Raw genomic sequence first — 17,378 nt, forward strand, 5'->3', positions numbered from 1 at the left:
AGTAGTATGGAAAGCAGATATAAAATGTGATTGCTCTTCTCTTTCCTAGTACAATACAGTCTGTATCATCATCTCATCTGATTTAAGGAAATATCTAGTTGGGTTGAAAGTGAACCCCCCCCCCAATTCTTCCCTTCCTCCCTCTCTTCCTTTTTTTGTTCCCTCCTCTATTTCTTCACTCACATCTCCCAATCTGAAAGTTATTTACTAAGCGCTATACCAATCAATGGGGTATAAAGATGAATGAAGAGCAGTCCTTGATTTTGAGATGATCACCATCTGGTGAGGGTGACAGGAATAAAAACAAACCTGTGTAATGGGCTGTGGTGAAAACTGACCCAGGATGACCAGTTCTGGGGGAATTGAGGCATGAATTTCAAGGAAGGTCATATTCTGCAGATTCTTAAGAGATGAATTGGAGTTTTCTAGGCAGACATAGGGCCGGAGGTGGAGATAGTGTCCCGAGGCTGGGGAGTGATGACAGCATGATAAAAAGGAGTAAGACTCCTAGGGGAATCAAGACAGTTTCTGCCTGGGTCTGTGTGGTAGGGTTCTTCTATAGCATGTAAGACCTGCCCCAATGAAGCAAGCATATTTTTCTCTTTTCCATACCCATGGACCCCACTCTTCTATTGCTTTACCAACACTCGGGATGTTGTCTTTGCCCTCTGAAGTGTCCTTCTGATGTGTGACAGCCTCTCTCCATGGGCACGCTGACCTTGGCATTGTCCACCTTTCCATCTTTGACTCAGGGCTCAGGGCTGTGAGCGATCCCGCTGAATTCTTATGACCCAAAAAGAGCTGTAGCAAGAACCAGCTCACCATTTCAGCTTTAAGTGAAATATCGAGCCGTGATTCACCATTACTCAGAAACTTGTCAGTTCATCAATTCAAAGCCACTCCATTTCCTCTACTTTTGAACAAACAGAACAGGCTGGTGTGTATACGAGGACCATCGATCGGGATATGAAGTGTATCTGTGCACAGGTTCATTTCCCATTAGTCCAGTGAGGGAATGCTTGGGCTTTTGTGTACCTAAGTAAAATAGGCAGGCTGACGTCCTTTGGGAAGAAGTAGGAGTGTGAAAATGTGGCTGCATTGCCAATAATATGGGAGGAGGATGAACATAGCAGATGGAAGTTGTGATTAGGGCCAACAGAAATAGGAAACTGCTGCTAGGTCATCTGCCTGGTACCCAGAGCCGGCCTATTAGATGTCATTAGCCCTTATCCAGGAAACAATTTACATCCGTTGAAATCCTTATAAAATTGGATTTCTGCCCACACACCCATCATCCTGTTTTTTCTTGGGGATTAAAGAAAAAGTGGCCCTTGGACTGCTTCTTTCTGTGGGCAGAAAGTGGTAGCCTCTGGCCTAGAAGTGGTTGGATCACCCCTCCTCACGCCAAGACGACCGTGGGGTTATATTATCACAGGTTGCAAGAGATTTTAAAACTGTGTCCTGTCTCATCTCATGCCCAGCAGACTTCATCCTCCCCCTGTCCCCCAACAAAACTGGGAAGTTGTAAAATTGCCATTGGAATGTAACAACTTCCCCAAGAAATCCTTTCTAGGGACCACATAACCTTTACCTTGAGAATTTCTTTGTGTGTTGCCTTTGGTTATTCCCAGTCTTGAATTTGGCTCTAAGAGGCATGTATAACGGAGACCCAGCTTTTAGTGAGCCTTCTCGGCTAGGGGGATGACCCGTCGGAGGCAGGTCAGCGTGTTGGATGACCCTGTTCCTTGGTTCCTCTTGGCTTCTGTCTCCTTCCAATCTCCTGTAGGTCGGTCTGAATTCTCTTCCTTCTCCTCAGATAATTTGAATCTTGTTTTTTCGTTTTCAAGAGTAATCCAGCCCAACAGAAGAAGCACCAGGTATGGGCCAGGAAGCCTGAGTTCCGGCTCCTGCCTCTTTTGGAATGTGCACTCATGGCCTACCAACTCTGAGCTCCAGCTTCTGTCTGTCTGTCTCTCCCTTTTGCCTTCCTGTCCTTCCAGAGTTGTTCCAAGGCTATAAAAACGTGTTATGAGGAGTGTTGAGAACTTTTATAAATGGACCATGAAATAGAAATGAACTCTTATAAATGGACACTTAAACAGTTTCACCTGCCTTTCAATACAGGGTTAAAACTTAAGAAGGTCTGTCTTTTTTTCAACACTATTGGACACAAAAATTTGTTTGGTGCTTCCATTTCAAAATCGGACAAAAAAATCTTCATGAGGATTTACCACTCTCCACTTTTACTCCCTTTTAAGGCTCACCTCCTCAAATAAAGTCTTTCTTTTATATTCATGCTACGGTAGTCTTCTTCCTCCCTGATCAATGCTCACAGAACACGGTGGTCCTTACCACGTGCTGCAGTTTCTCATTGTTTTCTGCTGGTGTCATTCAGAAGTTGTCTTAGGTTTTTGTTTTCTCTCCTCAGTTAGAGAGTGTGGCTCCACATGTTCACCCCACTGAAGCCCGTATCCCATTATGTTGAACTTCTATGTTTGGGTTTTATTTCCCCACTAGCCTGCAGGTGCTTGAGGGCAGGATAGATGTGTCATATTTATTTTTATATCTCTGGTGCCTGGTACTTAGTAATTGTCAATGAGCATTTGTTGAAATGAACTAGTAAACTTCATTTTGCTCTTGTCTTAGCAGCATGTGGGGTAAGGAGCGGAAGCTGTGTGTGTGTTTGCCACATTACATAGGATCATACACCTTCTCTTTGAACTTCTAATGATTTTGCTCACACGAACATGATGGTTGGAATTGCTAATCCTGGAGACCCTTGATTCTGATATCTCCTGCCCCCCCCACCCCTCCTGTGTGATCTCTTAAGATGCAGAAAGAGCCAATGGGGAGGGTCTGTGGACCCCACTTCTAAGTGACCCCAATTTCATTCTCCCTTTCTTCCTAGGTAATAGAATTTCTAGCTGGTCCCGTGTTCTTCCAGCCAACCTGGCAGTGAGCTGTGGCTGTGTGTCCAGGTTCTCAGTCATCAGTGTGACCTCCTTAAAGAGAAAGAATGTGGCCTCCACTTGCCTGTCCCCCATTCCAGTGGAGTAGGGCAAACCTCTAGGAATGGCATAGCAGGAAAACAGGTGTCGGGGGCCTGAGCCCCTGTGTCATCATGGAGCAGAGCTGTTATACCTGACTTCAGCTTTTGGGTGGGAGACAATGTTTAAGCATTAATACCTTGGATCTGTCTCAGCAGCCAAAGAGCTACGCTCACTGAAGCAGGGGCCATGGGGACAGTTTGGTTTTATCTCTGATCCTACAGATGAGGACATTGGGATCCAGAGTGGCCAGTCTGTTTATGCAGTGTGGTGACTCTAGAGCTGACTCTAGAGCTCCAGTCCAGTGTCCAATCCTGACTGAGCAGCACTTGCTCAAATGTGAGCCTCCTGAATGTTCCTCCAGTGAGGGCGGGAGGAGGGGTCTCTGCGATCTTGCAAATTACCATCCTGAAGATGTGGAAGCAGGGACGGCTTCCCTGGACAATATCCCCTTTCTGAGATGGACAGAGTGGATGGAAATCCAGGGCCTAGCCCAGCCATGGAAGGCTTAGCCCCAGTGCCATCTATTTCAATAGGGTCAGAAAGAGGTGCCCGGCAGCTGGGAGGGTAGGAACACGGATGACTTAACCTATATACAGGCCAGGGAAGGGCCTTAGAGAGAAGTGAAAATAGATCATATATCTTTTTCTAGGAGAAAAGTAAGATTTTGAACCACACTGAATTTTGGAAGGTGACTGAGCAGAGAAGCTGGCCAGGCCAGAGTTCTCACTGTAAGTGCGAGGACAAGAGGAGGCAGGAGCTCCGTGCTGAGGTCTGGGCCCCACGGTCTCCCCTCTGATGCAGGGCTGTGCCTGGCTACTTGTTATGCAAGCGTGCCTCGAGGTGGTGTTTTCACCAGCATCTGTCTCAGTGGAAGATTCTGTGATTAGGCTCTTTTATAAACCATGAATTCTGTATACAGAATAGGGAGATGTCCCATGATGGCATTACGTAACAAAGACAGGCTATGTGCTTTTAAAATATCTAAGGTGGGCCAGCCAGCTGGCCAGACAAACAGGTAGTGTGGTCTCTAAGAGGAACTGTGGCAACCCCATCCTCAAGCCAAAGACTCAGGTGAGGACATCTGATTTCTTTGAGCCCAGGACTCCTGTCCATGGGATCTCCAGGCTGGGGCCTTCTCTGTAGCTGTTGCCTTGAGAGTGGTTTTTGAGCCAGTGGAGCAGCTAAAACTGAGGGGCTTACACAGCAGGGAAATCTGGTATTTGCTTGGATCAAAGAAAAAAGCTCCTAGAACTGGAAAGAAATTAATAATTCACCAATTATTCCTCCTCATCCTCCCACCCTTTTAACATAGAAAAAGTCAGGCTTAGAGAAATAAAGCAGGTCATTAGAAAGTCAAGCAAGCCAAGACCCCCGCTGCCCTGTGTGGTTTTCATTCTGCCCCAAATGCAAATAGGATCTTGGCCATCAGCTTTTTTTTTTTTTTTTTTTAAAGATTTTTATTTATTTATTTGACAGACAGAGATCACAAGCAGGCAAAGAGGCAGGCAGAGAGAGAGAGAGAGAGAGAGAGGAGGAAGCAGGCTCCCCGTTGGCAGAAAGCCCGATGCGGGGCTCAATCCCAGGACCCTGAGATCATGACCTGAGCTGAAGGCAGAGGCTTTAACCCACTGAGCCACCCAGGCGCCCCAGCCATCAGCTTTATAAAGTCATCTAAAACTCAGTTTAGGGTTTATTTATCCTTAAAAGGTGCAAACACATATGGTAATCTGTACTGAAAGTGAAGCAGACGGGTAGCAGTCACTTATACACCTGGGGGAGCTATCCCTTAGAGGGCTGTGATTCCATGCCCCGACTGGCTGTGGGTAAGCTCTGTAGGGTTGAAGCCACGTCACGATGGGCCAGGAACCTGAACAATGGAATGGAGCAAATCGACTCTCTTCAGTATATCTTGAAGGAGAGTAACGTTGTTATTCTCTATATATAACTATATATATTATTATATATAATTGTATGTATATATAGAGAGTGAATAGTGTGGGCTGAGGTGTGCGTGCGTACGTGCACACACGCATACACACCCACGCACCCCCCCCCCCCCCCACACACATGGTGTTCATTAGTAAACTGTGGAGATCCTCCATGTTCAGGCTGATGGTTTAGAAATGTGCGCATGGTCAGTGAAGAGAAAGGTGAAAGGCTATACGGGAGGCTGAGTTTTAGTAATGAAAAGGGTTTAGTTCTATAAACTCAGGGACTTGAAGGGTTATAGTTCTCCGATATCTCAGGAAGCCAGTCTCGCTGAACAAGGTTTGATGCTGGTTAGAAAGAGGGGGATGCTGTGGAGGCGAGGAGGGAATGTGCTGTAGAGAACAAGGTCTCGGTGAGCTGGAGAAGAGAGAATTTGGGGGTCATTCAGGCAAGGAAAGCTTGGACTGGGCCTTACTTGGGTTTTTTGCTGAGGATGGAAGAATGCAAATTAGTGTAGTCTCAGTGGGCCTTTTCCACAAAGCTGGTTGAAATCTTTTCTAGAAACCTGGACTTGGTAATCCACACAGTATATGTCCTCAGTCTCTTTGTCAGTCACCTGCGATAAAATGGGCTGATTATACACAGGCCGGGTCTGGAAGTCTGCTGCTGCCATGATCACTTTAAAAATGCATATTATCATGGGCGCCTGGGTGGCTCAGTGGGTTAAGCCTCTGCCTTCAGCTCAGGTCATGATCTCAGGGTCCTGGGATCGAGTCCCATGTCGGGCTCTCTGCTCAGCAGAGAGCCTGCTTCACCCCCTCTCTCTGCCTGCCTCTCTGCCTACTTGTGATCTCTGACTGTCAGATAAATAAATAAAATCTTTAAAAAAATACATATTATCATGGTGAAACATGCATAACATAAAATTTGCCATTTTAACCATTTTTATGCATACACTTCAGTGGCGTTCAGTCCATTCCCAGCATTGTGCAATCATTACCACAAATTTCTTTCCAAAACTTTTTAATCATCTCAAATAGAAACTTTGTACTCATTAAACAAAACACCCCATTTTGTCCTCCCCCCAGCCCTTGGTAACCTTTAATCTACTTCCTATCTTTATGAATGTGGCTATTCTAGGTATTTCATGTAAGTTGAATCGGACAATATTTGTCCTTTTTTGTCTGGCTTATTTCACTTATCATAATGTTTTAAAGGCTCACAGGTGTTGTAACATGTATCAGAAATGTATTCCTTTTTATGGCCACATAATTTTCCACTGTATGTTTAGACAATATTTTGTTTATCTGTTCATCTGTTGATGGACATTTTGGCTATTGTGGGTAATACTACAATGAACATTGGTGTATGGTGTTTGAGTCTCTGTTTCCATATCTTCTGGGTATATATATCCAGAAGTATAATTGCGGGATCATATGGCAATTCCGTGTTTAACTTTTTGAGGAACAGACAAACTGCTTTCCACAGTGGTTTCACCATTTTTCATTCCTACCAGCAATGTACAAGTGTAGGATTGCTTATTCCTATTATTTATGTAGGTAGCTGAAAGGAGTTGGTTAGAAAAACAGAAACCACTCTGTATGTGCTGGAGATAAAGGGCTTAAAATCAAATTGGGATCTTACTCATAAGTTGGGAGATTTAGGGGAGTGGATATCAGAGAAGCTGTACCAAATGTTTGGGAGAGCTGTCCTCAAAAGTCAGAGAGGTTGACCCTGAGAATCTCAGCCAGAAACTCTAAAGCAGCCAGCTCTCAAAAGCTTGCCTGGCATTCTTTTTTTTTTTTTTTTTTTAAAGATTTTATTTTATTATTTATTTGACAGAGACTACAAGTAGGCAGAGAGGCAGGTAGAGAGAGAGGAGGAAGCAAGCTCTCCAAGGAGCAGAGAGCCTGATGCGGGGCTCGATCCCAGGACCCTGAGATCATGACCTGAGCCGAAGGCAGAGGCTTTAACCCACTGAGCCACCCAGGCGCCCCTTGCCTGGCATTCTTGAGACTCTCCAAGAAACTTCCACCAAATGTCTCAGTGTGCAGTGGTGAAGAACTTACCAGAGCCTGTGGGGAATCCCTCAACGACCACACATGTGACTGTAACTCTCTCTGAGGACTGATGGCTCCCCAATCTCATGAGAGTTCCTCTCATTGGAAAACTAACCCCAAATCATGGAGAGAAGAAGATCTTGGGGAGCATGGTTGCCGCTCTTAGAAGGGAGAGGTGATGGTGCTAGCCGACAATAGGTTGACCAGCACATTTTACACTCTTCTTTGTTGCAGAAAGGATTACAGGTAGTTTATCAAGATGTAGAAAGTTTGGCCAATGGACATAAATTCATATTTGAGCAAATGAAGGAAAAAAAGGTGGGAGGAAGGAGTAAAAATGGAACCAGAAATAAGGCTCAGCATGAGAGCCATAGTCATCTACACATTTACCATAGAGTTCACACTCTCTGCAGGATGAAAATTGCTTGGGAGGTTGAACCATGTTCTTAAGATAAGGTGAGAACCTCTCTCCAGGGACAGGAAGTCTTCCCCTGAGGAACTCAAGAAGAGGTCGTAGACATGGGGTGGTTTGTGAGTAGTATTAGCTGTGCCTAGAAGTACATCACGAAGGTCATAGGTGCTGCTAGTTGACAAATGTTTGCTGAGCATAGAACTCTGCAGGCCTCTGGACAAGGCCTGCAACGAATACAGACACGAGGAAGGTGGTCTCAGGCCTCAGGGATCTTACAAACCAGAAAACATAACTCTAGTGAGATGCAGCGAGTGTAGATACAGAGGACATCCCGTGTGAGCAACGATGAGGGGGAGACTCATTGCGGCAGGGGGAGCAGGGAGGTCTTCCGAGAGGTGGTGATCGTTTCACTTGAATCTTAAAGGAGAATGGGAAGGGCTTTCCTAAGTGTGTTGTGTGTGTGTGTGTGTGTTGCGTGTGTGTGTTTGTGGCACATGTGGTATAGTATGAGCATGTGATGTATGTGGTGTGTGTAGTGTGTGGTGTGTGTGTGAATGAATATGTTTGGTATGTGTGCTGTGGTGTGGTATGTGCATATATGTGTGTGTGTGTGTGTGTGTATGTTTGGGGCAGCAAGTGACTATGGGGATAAACCTTTAAATTTCTTAGGAATCGCACTCCAGACGGCTCTGTGCAGCAGTGCTGAGGTCAGGCTGGACTATAGATGCTCCTGCTTGGTGGGAATGACCTGAAGATCAGAAATGTGTGCTTATTTCCAGCTGAATGTTAAAATTCTATCTTGCTCTGGATGACACGATTATGTCCTCTGTGTCTTGAAACAGTGATGGAAGTGCAAACAGGGAAACTGGCAGGAGAAACTTCAGAAACATTTTGCCATGTCCCTCATTCAAGAAACTTACCCTCTGTCCCTCAGTGACTGTGGGGATTCCTTTTGGCCTCTCTTGCCAGAACTGAGTGATGAACAAACGTGTCTGTCTAGGAGTTTATGGGCTAAGCTGGGACAGCCAGCCTCACACACTCAGCATCTGAGAACCTCTTTAAAGATTTTAAGAGGTTGTGCAGGCACCGGGCTGTGTCGACAGTGGGCTGTGTGGACACCAGGCTGTATGGACACTGAGGCTGTGCGGACATTGGGCTGTGGGGACACCAGGCTTGTGTGGACACCGGGCTAGAGCTGGTCTGAGACTAGGCTTTAGCCTCTCAACCTCAGAGGTCCAGCTCAGGCTAAGAGAGCAGATGAGCACAGGCGTTTGGAGTCCAACTGTCCTCCTCCTCCCTGAGTTCCCTGCCTTCTGGCACTGCCACCAACCAGACACCTCTTGTGAACAGACACCATTGTAGAAACTAGTGAGTTGGAGACGGCTAAAGACATGGCTGAGATGGGGTTTGTTTGGCAGAATCACAGAGAGAGCCAAGACAAGATGCCTTGCATTCAAAAGTGTTTTAGTGGTGCTGGTCCTTGACAGATCCGCTGTTGGTTTAATGAATCCATCCAGAACGCTCTGACAGAGCGTCCTGAGCGCCAGGAAGAGCAGCAGGGGAGGGGTTGCTGATGTGGCAGTGACACTGGAGGGACTTCTCATTCTAGTCACCGTGCCCCAGAGAGGAGAGGCCAGGGCTCGCCTCCTCCTCTCCGCCCATCAGCTGCGCAGCCGGGTAGCTCGCTCTGAGAATGGAAATGAGGCTTTCCAGACAGGAAAACAAAGGTCTGGAGAGCATCTCTGAGGCCCCCTCCAGCCCCGAGAAACTGGGGTCTGTGGACTATACTCACATTTCTTTTGAGCAAGGAACTCCTGCTTCACTTTGATTTGGTCCCTGAGGGAGATACGGATTATTCAGGCTGTCTAAGGGTGTGCCAAATGAGGGGGGTGGGGAAGGGTGAGGAGACAGGAGAGGGACCAGGAAAGGGAGAGGAAGAAAAAGCATTCAGTGTTCTGGAAAAAAAAAGTGCAGTGTTCTTAATGAATGGGATTTGTCTGGTCTGGGTTGGGCAGTTTGGTTGATGGAGCTCTGGGGTGATCAGTATGAGATGCCTTATTCAGTCTCCATCAATTGCTGGTTTTCTCTGATTTGAGAACACTCTTTGCACATATGACTCTGGGTCCCAGGAAGACCCCAAGGACAGAGCTCAGAGGGCTCTGTACAGATTCGTTCCCAACACCAGAGAAGCAGCTCCATGTATATGCCTGTGCAGTCCTGAGTGAGTGGCGCTATCTTACTAGGAGTGGTAGCTTCTAGTTGGTGAGCAGTCATAATGGGCCAGACCTGTCTTTAGCTCTTGATCAGGATTCCTTCATTCAATCCTCACAGAAACCCTATAAACTAGGTACAGTTATTATCCCCAATTTAGACCTAGCTTGGGCAAGTAACTTATCTAAAGTCACTTAGCTAATAAGGAAGGACAGCTGGATTCAGGTTTGTCTGACCCCCGAGCCCACACTGGTATCCACGATAAACTATGGACTCCCTAAACAAGAACCATTGTCTCCCCAGGGCCAAGTCCAAGTGCTCACTGAATGAATGAATGAATGAATGAATGATGGAAGGGCAGTGAAGTCAATGATAGTGAGGCTGGTAAGAAAATCTGTATCCCATCCCAAGAATCAAATCTCCCTAATAGGTTTCCAAGGCAAGCTCTAAAAACAGAGAGGGTGTTTTTTTCAGCAGTGCCCATGCAGCACTGCAGTTTCTAATTGTTCTTGTTGGAGTGACAAGGGGCCTTGACTGACACACAGCTCCCTTGTGACTGAGCTCAGCATCCTGAAGTTTCCTAGAGGAACCAACCTTGAGACTCTTGGGATCACTGTAGTCCTCTTCTCAGCCCACTCTCACTGGGACCTGCACCCCCGAGGTGTCCTCAAACGTACTCCAAGGAAACACAGTTTTGAAGAAAGGACAAAACAGAGCCCAGGGCTCCATTCTGCACTGGGCATGGCTCTAAGGACACTCTACACAAGTTAGGAGTGTGATTTCTAGGGCGCCAGGGTGGCTTCGTTGGTTAAACAACTGCCTTCTGCTTAGGTCATGATCTCGGGGTCCTGGGATTGAGTGGACATCGGGCTCTCTGCTCAGGGGGACGTCTGGTTCTCCCTCCACTCCTACCCTCTGCTTGTGCTCTTGGTCTCTCTCATGCTCTCCCTCTCTCTCAGATAAATAAATCTTTAAAAAAAAAAAAAAAGAAAAGGAATGTGATTTCCAGTCAACTCCATGAGATGCTTGTTTCAAGAGAGTTCTTGTTCTTATCTGTTTGCAGCATCTCTCTCTGTAGAAGGCTCTGCTTTTCTAGAATTTTTGTGTTTTCCCTAGCATTTTGTGTTTTGGTAATTGACTTACAAGAATCGTTCTGTGACAGAAATCAACAATGAAAAGTAAATTGCCCCTGCCTGCGTCCTTCCATTCTTTTTTCCTCTCCAGCGGTATTCTCTGTATGATGACGAACCCAGACTGACGTCATTTATCAATCGATCGCCACGAGGTGCACCAGAGACTGCGTTCTGCAGGCCCCTCTGTGCAGCCCTCCGTGAGCGCCGCATTGCTTTAGAAAACCTATTACTGGAACAGAAATACCTAGAGCCCGGCCCGGCCTTTTTCTGCTGAGAGTATTAGAACTGGTGGTAATTACTTTATTAATCATAAGGTGTAACAGCCGTACTTATGTCATGGGTGCCATAAAATAAGTGCTTTTATGGCAAATGTAGTTAAAAAGAAATGACTGATTGGATTGATGGTACTCAGCAGTTGAAAAAAAAAAAAGAATCGTGCATTTTCTTTCTTTAGTTAAATGTTCATTAAATGTGTGCCACGTAGAGCTATTTGTAATAATTCCCTAGTGGGTCCGTGTCCTAGGAGAATTTATTTTAAAGTACAAATTAAAGCTTAAATTAGCCTTTATTAAAAAAATAGATATATATAGCGCATCAACATTTGATCTCCTGAGAGAAAGGAGAGAGAGAGATGTAGTGAGGCTGAAGGGAAGGATCTGGTAACAGGAAGCTGGAGGCGATGTTTACTTTGGGGTTCAGATGGAGCCCGTTGGCACTTGCCACTTGCAAGGGCAGCAGAATTTTGGAGGCTATGGTCCTCGCTGAAGACCCAACTTAGCCATGCTCCAAAGGCAAGGACACTGCAATGACCAAGGACATCAACTAGGACGATGTTTACATTTCCATCGTTAAAGCGACTCTTTGACTTTTGTGTTCGATATCTTGTTTCCTTCAAGTCCCTCTTGCATATGAGTAAATAAAAATAATCTTGAGTTTCCCCAAACCTATTTGGCTTTCATCTACCTAGCAATAAAGCAATAACAACAAGAAGAACAAAAGAATAAGGATCAGTCAGTGTTTCCCTTTCTATTACTGATGAAAGCTCTGTGTGTGTGTGTGTGTGTGTGTGTGTGTGTGTGTATGGTGTGCGTGTGTGTGTATTAGTTTGGAAGGAAGAAAACATTTGTTGGGCGCTGATGGCATTGCACATGCTTCATACAGACTCTCTCACTTAATACTCAAAACAGCCCCGTGTTTTAGATAGCGCCATCCCATATTGATGTGCCAAGACCTAGACTCTGTGTTCTCTCTCTAAAAGTAGTTCCGTGAGTGGCAGATCTGGAATTCTGACTCAGAGCTGCCAGATTGTCCTACACCGGGGAGTTTGCACCTGAAACACCAGAGAAAATAACCGAATGCCCATGCTGGACAGTTTCACAGGCAGAATGGTGAGGGATGTGTTATTCTCCCCACTTTGCAGGTGTTTATAGAAGCCAGATTGCCCGAGATCACACAGCTAGGGAGCAAATTCAAAGCCAAGTCTGTTTGCAGGCATCCTGGGCCATTTCTATACATTCTGAGTAACTTACTCCACTAAACAATTACTGGTTCTAGAACATTCTCTTCGTGTTAAATCCCTCTTGGCTAAAAGTGAAGTTCATCTCCTTTGGCTTTGCCTTCTGTGATCAAGAGAAAAATCTCACCCCCATCCTTCGGGTAACCCCATTCCCAAAGTATCAAATCTTCCAATTGTCCTTCAACACGTGAAGGTGTTCCAACTCAAGGTGTTTTCTCTCTTTGGAGCTGTTACTCGTTCCTTGTACTGCCCAGAAATAACACAGAGAAACCAGGCAAACGAACCTGCTTCATAAAACAGAACCCATCACCTTTTATGTCACAATTGGGCTAGTTTTTTCTCAGACAGACAGAATTAGAGTTGAAGACTCGGCTGAGGTGAAGACTTGGCATTGAGTGGGACCGTAACAGATGCTGGCTCTTACCTTTCCTTGGCAGGAGCCCCAAGAGGTTCCAGTAGCATGCAGTGATGGAAGTTCTGACAAGCTGGTGGCCTTTGGAAGATCTGGTAGCAGATCTTAGGGATAGAGACTCTGGAGGAAGACCACAGGCATGGAGTGAGGCAGGATGGTCAAGATAGGAACTTAGCGATCACAGTGGGGTCCGGCATAGGTCAGAAAGAACAAGAGCCAGAGTGTACATTCAAACGAGGATTGATTATCTTATGCTACTGAGCCTTAGGACCCTTAAATTATAGGTTCCATGGCTTGCGCTAACTCTGAGTCAAGGCCAGCTATATAATTTTACTGTGCAAAATGAAAATGCAGGGTCCTTGTTAAAAAAGCTGTAAAAGAGTTCTGTTAAAGGTACTAAAATATAAAACTCTTTCCTCTCTTTCCAGTCTCTCTATTATGTTGGCTTTTTATTTGATATTTAATATCGCACTCCCTTGGACATGGGCTGCTTTGTAAGGTCAGTATAAATTAATTCTCCTAAGTGCCAGGAACCCTGTTACTTAGCAGTGTGACCCACCAGTTTCCAGGCTCCCTTCCTGCCAGCCACACCATCACAGTGTCGTGGAAACTCATCTCCTTTTCCCCCCAGCCCCAAGCCCCAACTCACTGAGGACTGGTGTCCCCAAAGGGATTGCAACTTCTATCACTGTGAAGTGTTTGGTCCTGGATTGGTGGTGTTTGAGAGGCTCACACCTGCCTGGTTGCCCACTGCCAGGATGGGGACTGCTGCCACCATGCTCTGTCCTGAGATACAACCCTGAGCCTCCCAGTACCTCTGCTTGTGACTAGACCCCGTCTGGGTGCAGGGAGTAGTGGCAGAATGAGGGCCTTCCATCCCTGTCTCCCAGCCCAAGTGACTTGGTTGCCTCCCTAGGCAGAAGACAGCAGGATAGGGAGAGGGAGGGGTGGTGGGTGGGTTGGGTCAGGGCACTGGGACTCACAGGCACCTAAGAACCCTTCCCAGGGAGACAGAGAGGTGGTGGAACCACCTCTCACTCACCAGTGTGTGAGTCGAGGCTCCAAGTTCCTTACGCATATTCTGCTCTCTTATGGGACTTTAGTTACAAAACAGAAATTAAAGATCAAATGAAGAATTTCAGGAGAGTGGTCTTAGAGCCTGAAGCCCTGAGCCCGGGGCCCTGGACAGCTGCGCTGGCCACATACACCCACAAAGCCAGCCCTGGCTCGAGGTGGGGCCTTGGGAGCCCAGGTACTGGAAATGATAGGACAGAAACACCAGATGGGTTGTGGCAGTTTGAAGTTTTAATTAAACATTTCTATTTATGTGTGCCTGTTACAAGCATTCCATGGCCTTTTGCTAATCTGGTGTGTCATCCTTGTCCAGGTTTTCTTTCCATATTGTCGCTGGTGTGTCACTATGTAGTTATTTGACTCGGGACAGATATTAATATGTCTGGTTCTTAGTTCCCTCCTCCCTTTCAACTTCTATGTTCTGGATAGTTCTTTTAACTCGGAAGTTTTTATTTTATTTTTTTTTATTTTTATTTATTTATTTATTTTAATTAAATTTATTTATTTTCAGCATAACAGTATTCATTATTTTTGCACCACACCCAGTGCTCCATGCAATCTGTGCCCTCTATAATACCCACCACCTGGTACCCCAACCTCCCACCCCCTAACTCGGAAGTTTTTAAAACCTCGTATCGGATAGTGAGACTAATGGCATAACTTGGGGGTAGTTCTACCTGTCCGTCAGTGTGTCTGTCCCCCTTCTCTCTTAGCAAAGGCATTGCCAGTGTTGCCAAAACCATCACTCACCTTCTGTGAAACTGCTTTTTGGATGATGTTTCAGGAAAGGGAGACCCCTGTGCTCAGTTATTGAGTCATAGGAGAGGGAAAAAAAAATGGCCTCAACCCATGTCTCGTCAGGAATTGCCCTTTCTTTCCAGCAAACACCAGAAACTTCAGGGGGCTCTGGAAGCTATTTCAGCAGTGGGGGCGCTAGGAACCTGCACCAGGAGGGGTGGCCGAGAGTGTGTGAATATAGGGAACAGCTGGGGAACAGAGCATCCGACCGGCCTGCCGCCCTCCACTCCCAGCTGTGTGACCACAGGCCAGTCCCTTTCCCCCTCTGGGCCCCCTCATCATCTTTAGAATAAAAAGACCGGACAAGGTCATCTCCAGGGCTCCTTCTCTCTCAATAACTTAAGCTTCTGTGCCTACAGACCTACAGCTTCTGTCTCCCCACTGGCCTCCAGTTAGATCATTCAGGGGAATCGCAGGCCTCCGGAGTCTCTGGAACCTCATCCCTCAGAGCAGCTCAGAGCACATTTCTCAGCTGGTTGGAAAGAGGAGCGGTGCTGGGGCATACCTCAGGCTCCGTGGGTCCTTCCTCAGTGGGACGGGACGGGCGAGTAGGAAACCCGGGGGGGGGGGGTGCTGCTGGTGCAGCATGGTGGCCCGCGGTGACAGCTGCCTGCAGCAGGAAATCATCTGTTGGGTCACATCAGCGTGCGTGCATGTGAGGGAGAAATGCAGCCAGGGACTCGGAGCCCACCGGGGACCCCGCCCCCGAGCAGCCTTCTGAAGAGACTGGCCCGCTTTTCTTGTCCCTGCAGGCAAGGTTGTTCCGCAGAACGTTGCTGAGTTCATTCTTGGAACAATACAAAGAAGCCAGCAGTTAATTATACACTGAAGCAGCTCCTTCACTCCAGCCTCTACTCAGCTCTCTTTTTCATGCCCTCTGAAAAGACATAATCATCCATTATAGTCATCACCAGCTTTGTTACTTTTTGTGCCTCTAATTGGCACTTTTCTTTTAGACAATGAGGTATAGTGGAAAATATGCTCATCGAGGAGCTGGGGCCTGGTGTTCTCGTTCCGGGTCTATTAATACTTCAGTGAGTAACCCTGAGCAAGTCCCTTTACCACTTCGGGTCTCGGCAGTCCAGTCAAACGAGTGGGTTCGAGCAGAACTAGCTAAGTAAGCTCTGCTCTTGTTGGATATTCTGGTATTTTCTCCCCTGATGTGCTCAGCACTGTGCTGGCTATCATGGGAGACCTGGAAAAGTAAGCATGCATTCTTGTCTTGGCCCTCAGAAAGCTCTAGAGTTGGGGAGGCCAGATGGAAACAGAGGAGTAAAGCATTGTGCAGTACTCCAAGGGAGACGGGAGTTTCTAGAGAAGAAAAGTTGGTATTCGAGCTGGAACCAGGGTAAGGGAGCCATGCTGATGAGAGCGGAGGGTCTCATGTTGGGAGCAGGAGGCTGAAAGAAAGGGGGAAGTCAGACTAGAAAGGATCCCGAATAAACTAAAGGGAGTTTGGGCTTCACTGAGGGGGCATGTAAATGTTTGATTTGGGGAATTACAGCACGAGATCGACTCCCTAGAGGAGGTATCCGTTAGGAATGCATTTGGCTGTACCAACCACCATGGTCTAAACACATTGGTGTTGATTTTTCTATTTAACAAGACATCAGGAGCTGGCAGGTGCTGCTCTTGGTTTAGCAGGTGATGTCAAGGTTACTTCTGTGATTCTTTCGGCGTTTTCCTCATGGTTGCAAGATAGCTGCTGCAGCTCCTGCCCGTGTCTCTACACAAGGCCAAAAGGAGTGAAGGTAGTGAGGGTGGTAGCACCTGGGTCTTCCCCTTTTTATCACAAAAAGAAATTTCCAATAAGCCCCCAAGCCTAGGTCCCTTGCTGAAAGAAAAGAAAACGAGGCCTTCATTTTTTGTGTTCAGGGGCATAGTTTGATTCCTTGACCCTCCTAGCTGCTGGGAAGTTTTCAGTCTTTTAGAGCAGCCGTTCCCAACCCCTTTCTCCCTGCAGCCTCTTCCTACTCCCTTGCATTGTTTTTTTTTTTTTTTTTTTTTTTTTTTTTTGTGGGGGGGATTTTTTTTTTTTTTTTAAAGATTTTATTTATTTATTTGACAGAGAGAAATTACAAGTACACTGAGAGGCAGGCAGAGAGAGAGAGAAGGAAGCAGGCTCCCTGCTGAGCAGAGAGCCCGATGCGGGACTCGATCCCAGGACCCTGAGATCATGACCTGAGCCGAAGGCAGCGGCTTAACCCACTGAGCCACCCAGGCGCCCAAGGATTTTTTATATTTCTTGCGTTGGTTTTTTTGGGGGGATTTTTTGAGTAGTTAACTGTGGGCAAATGAAGAAACTTCTCATCTTTGTACCTCAAGTACTTGGCAACATGCTGGGTTCACATGATTCTTCCTTCATGGCTGTGGGTGTGAAACAAACTGGGATGGTTGTGCCGGCTCATTCTCTGCCTCTGTGACTTTTCTTGTTGAACCAAATGTCTGATGTGTTGGCCAGAATTTATGTTATTATTCTGGCCCTCTTCCAGCACATTCCACAGGAGCCATTAAAAATATATTCTTAGGTGTAGTACTTATAAAACTTTATTGTCTTCATCCATTTATTATCACGCATCTGAAGCTTGAGCCCCGAAGCGTGGTCCCAGCTACGCCGCCACATCTGCCTGCTCTCAGTGAACCACAGGTGACATATGCGGTGACTGTCCCAGGCTCCATATTGTCCCAGCCTTGGTCAATGGCAGGTGATTGTTTGCAGTGGATTTTGCTCTCTCCTGAATGACCCTAACCAAAGTCATTTTTTGGTGAAGTAACAACTGACT

Source organism: Mustela putorius, unplaced genomic scaffold (genome assembly GCF_011764305.1).
Source record: "Mustela putorius furo isolate JIRA1106 unplaced genomic scaffold, ASM1176430v1.1 tig00003932_pilon_pilon_pilon:0A:0A, whole genome shotgun sequence".
Lineage (NCBI taxonomy): Eukaryota > Metazoa > Chordata > Mammalia > Carnivora > Mustelidae > Mustela > Mustela putorius.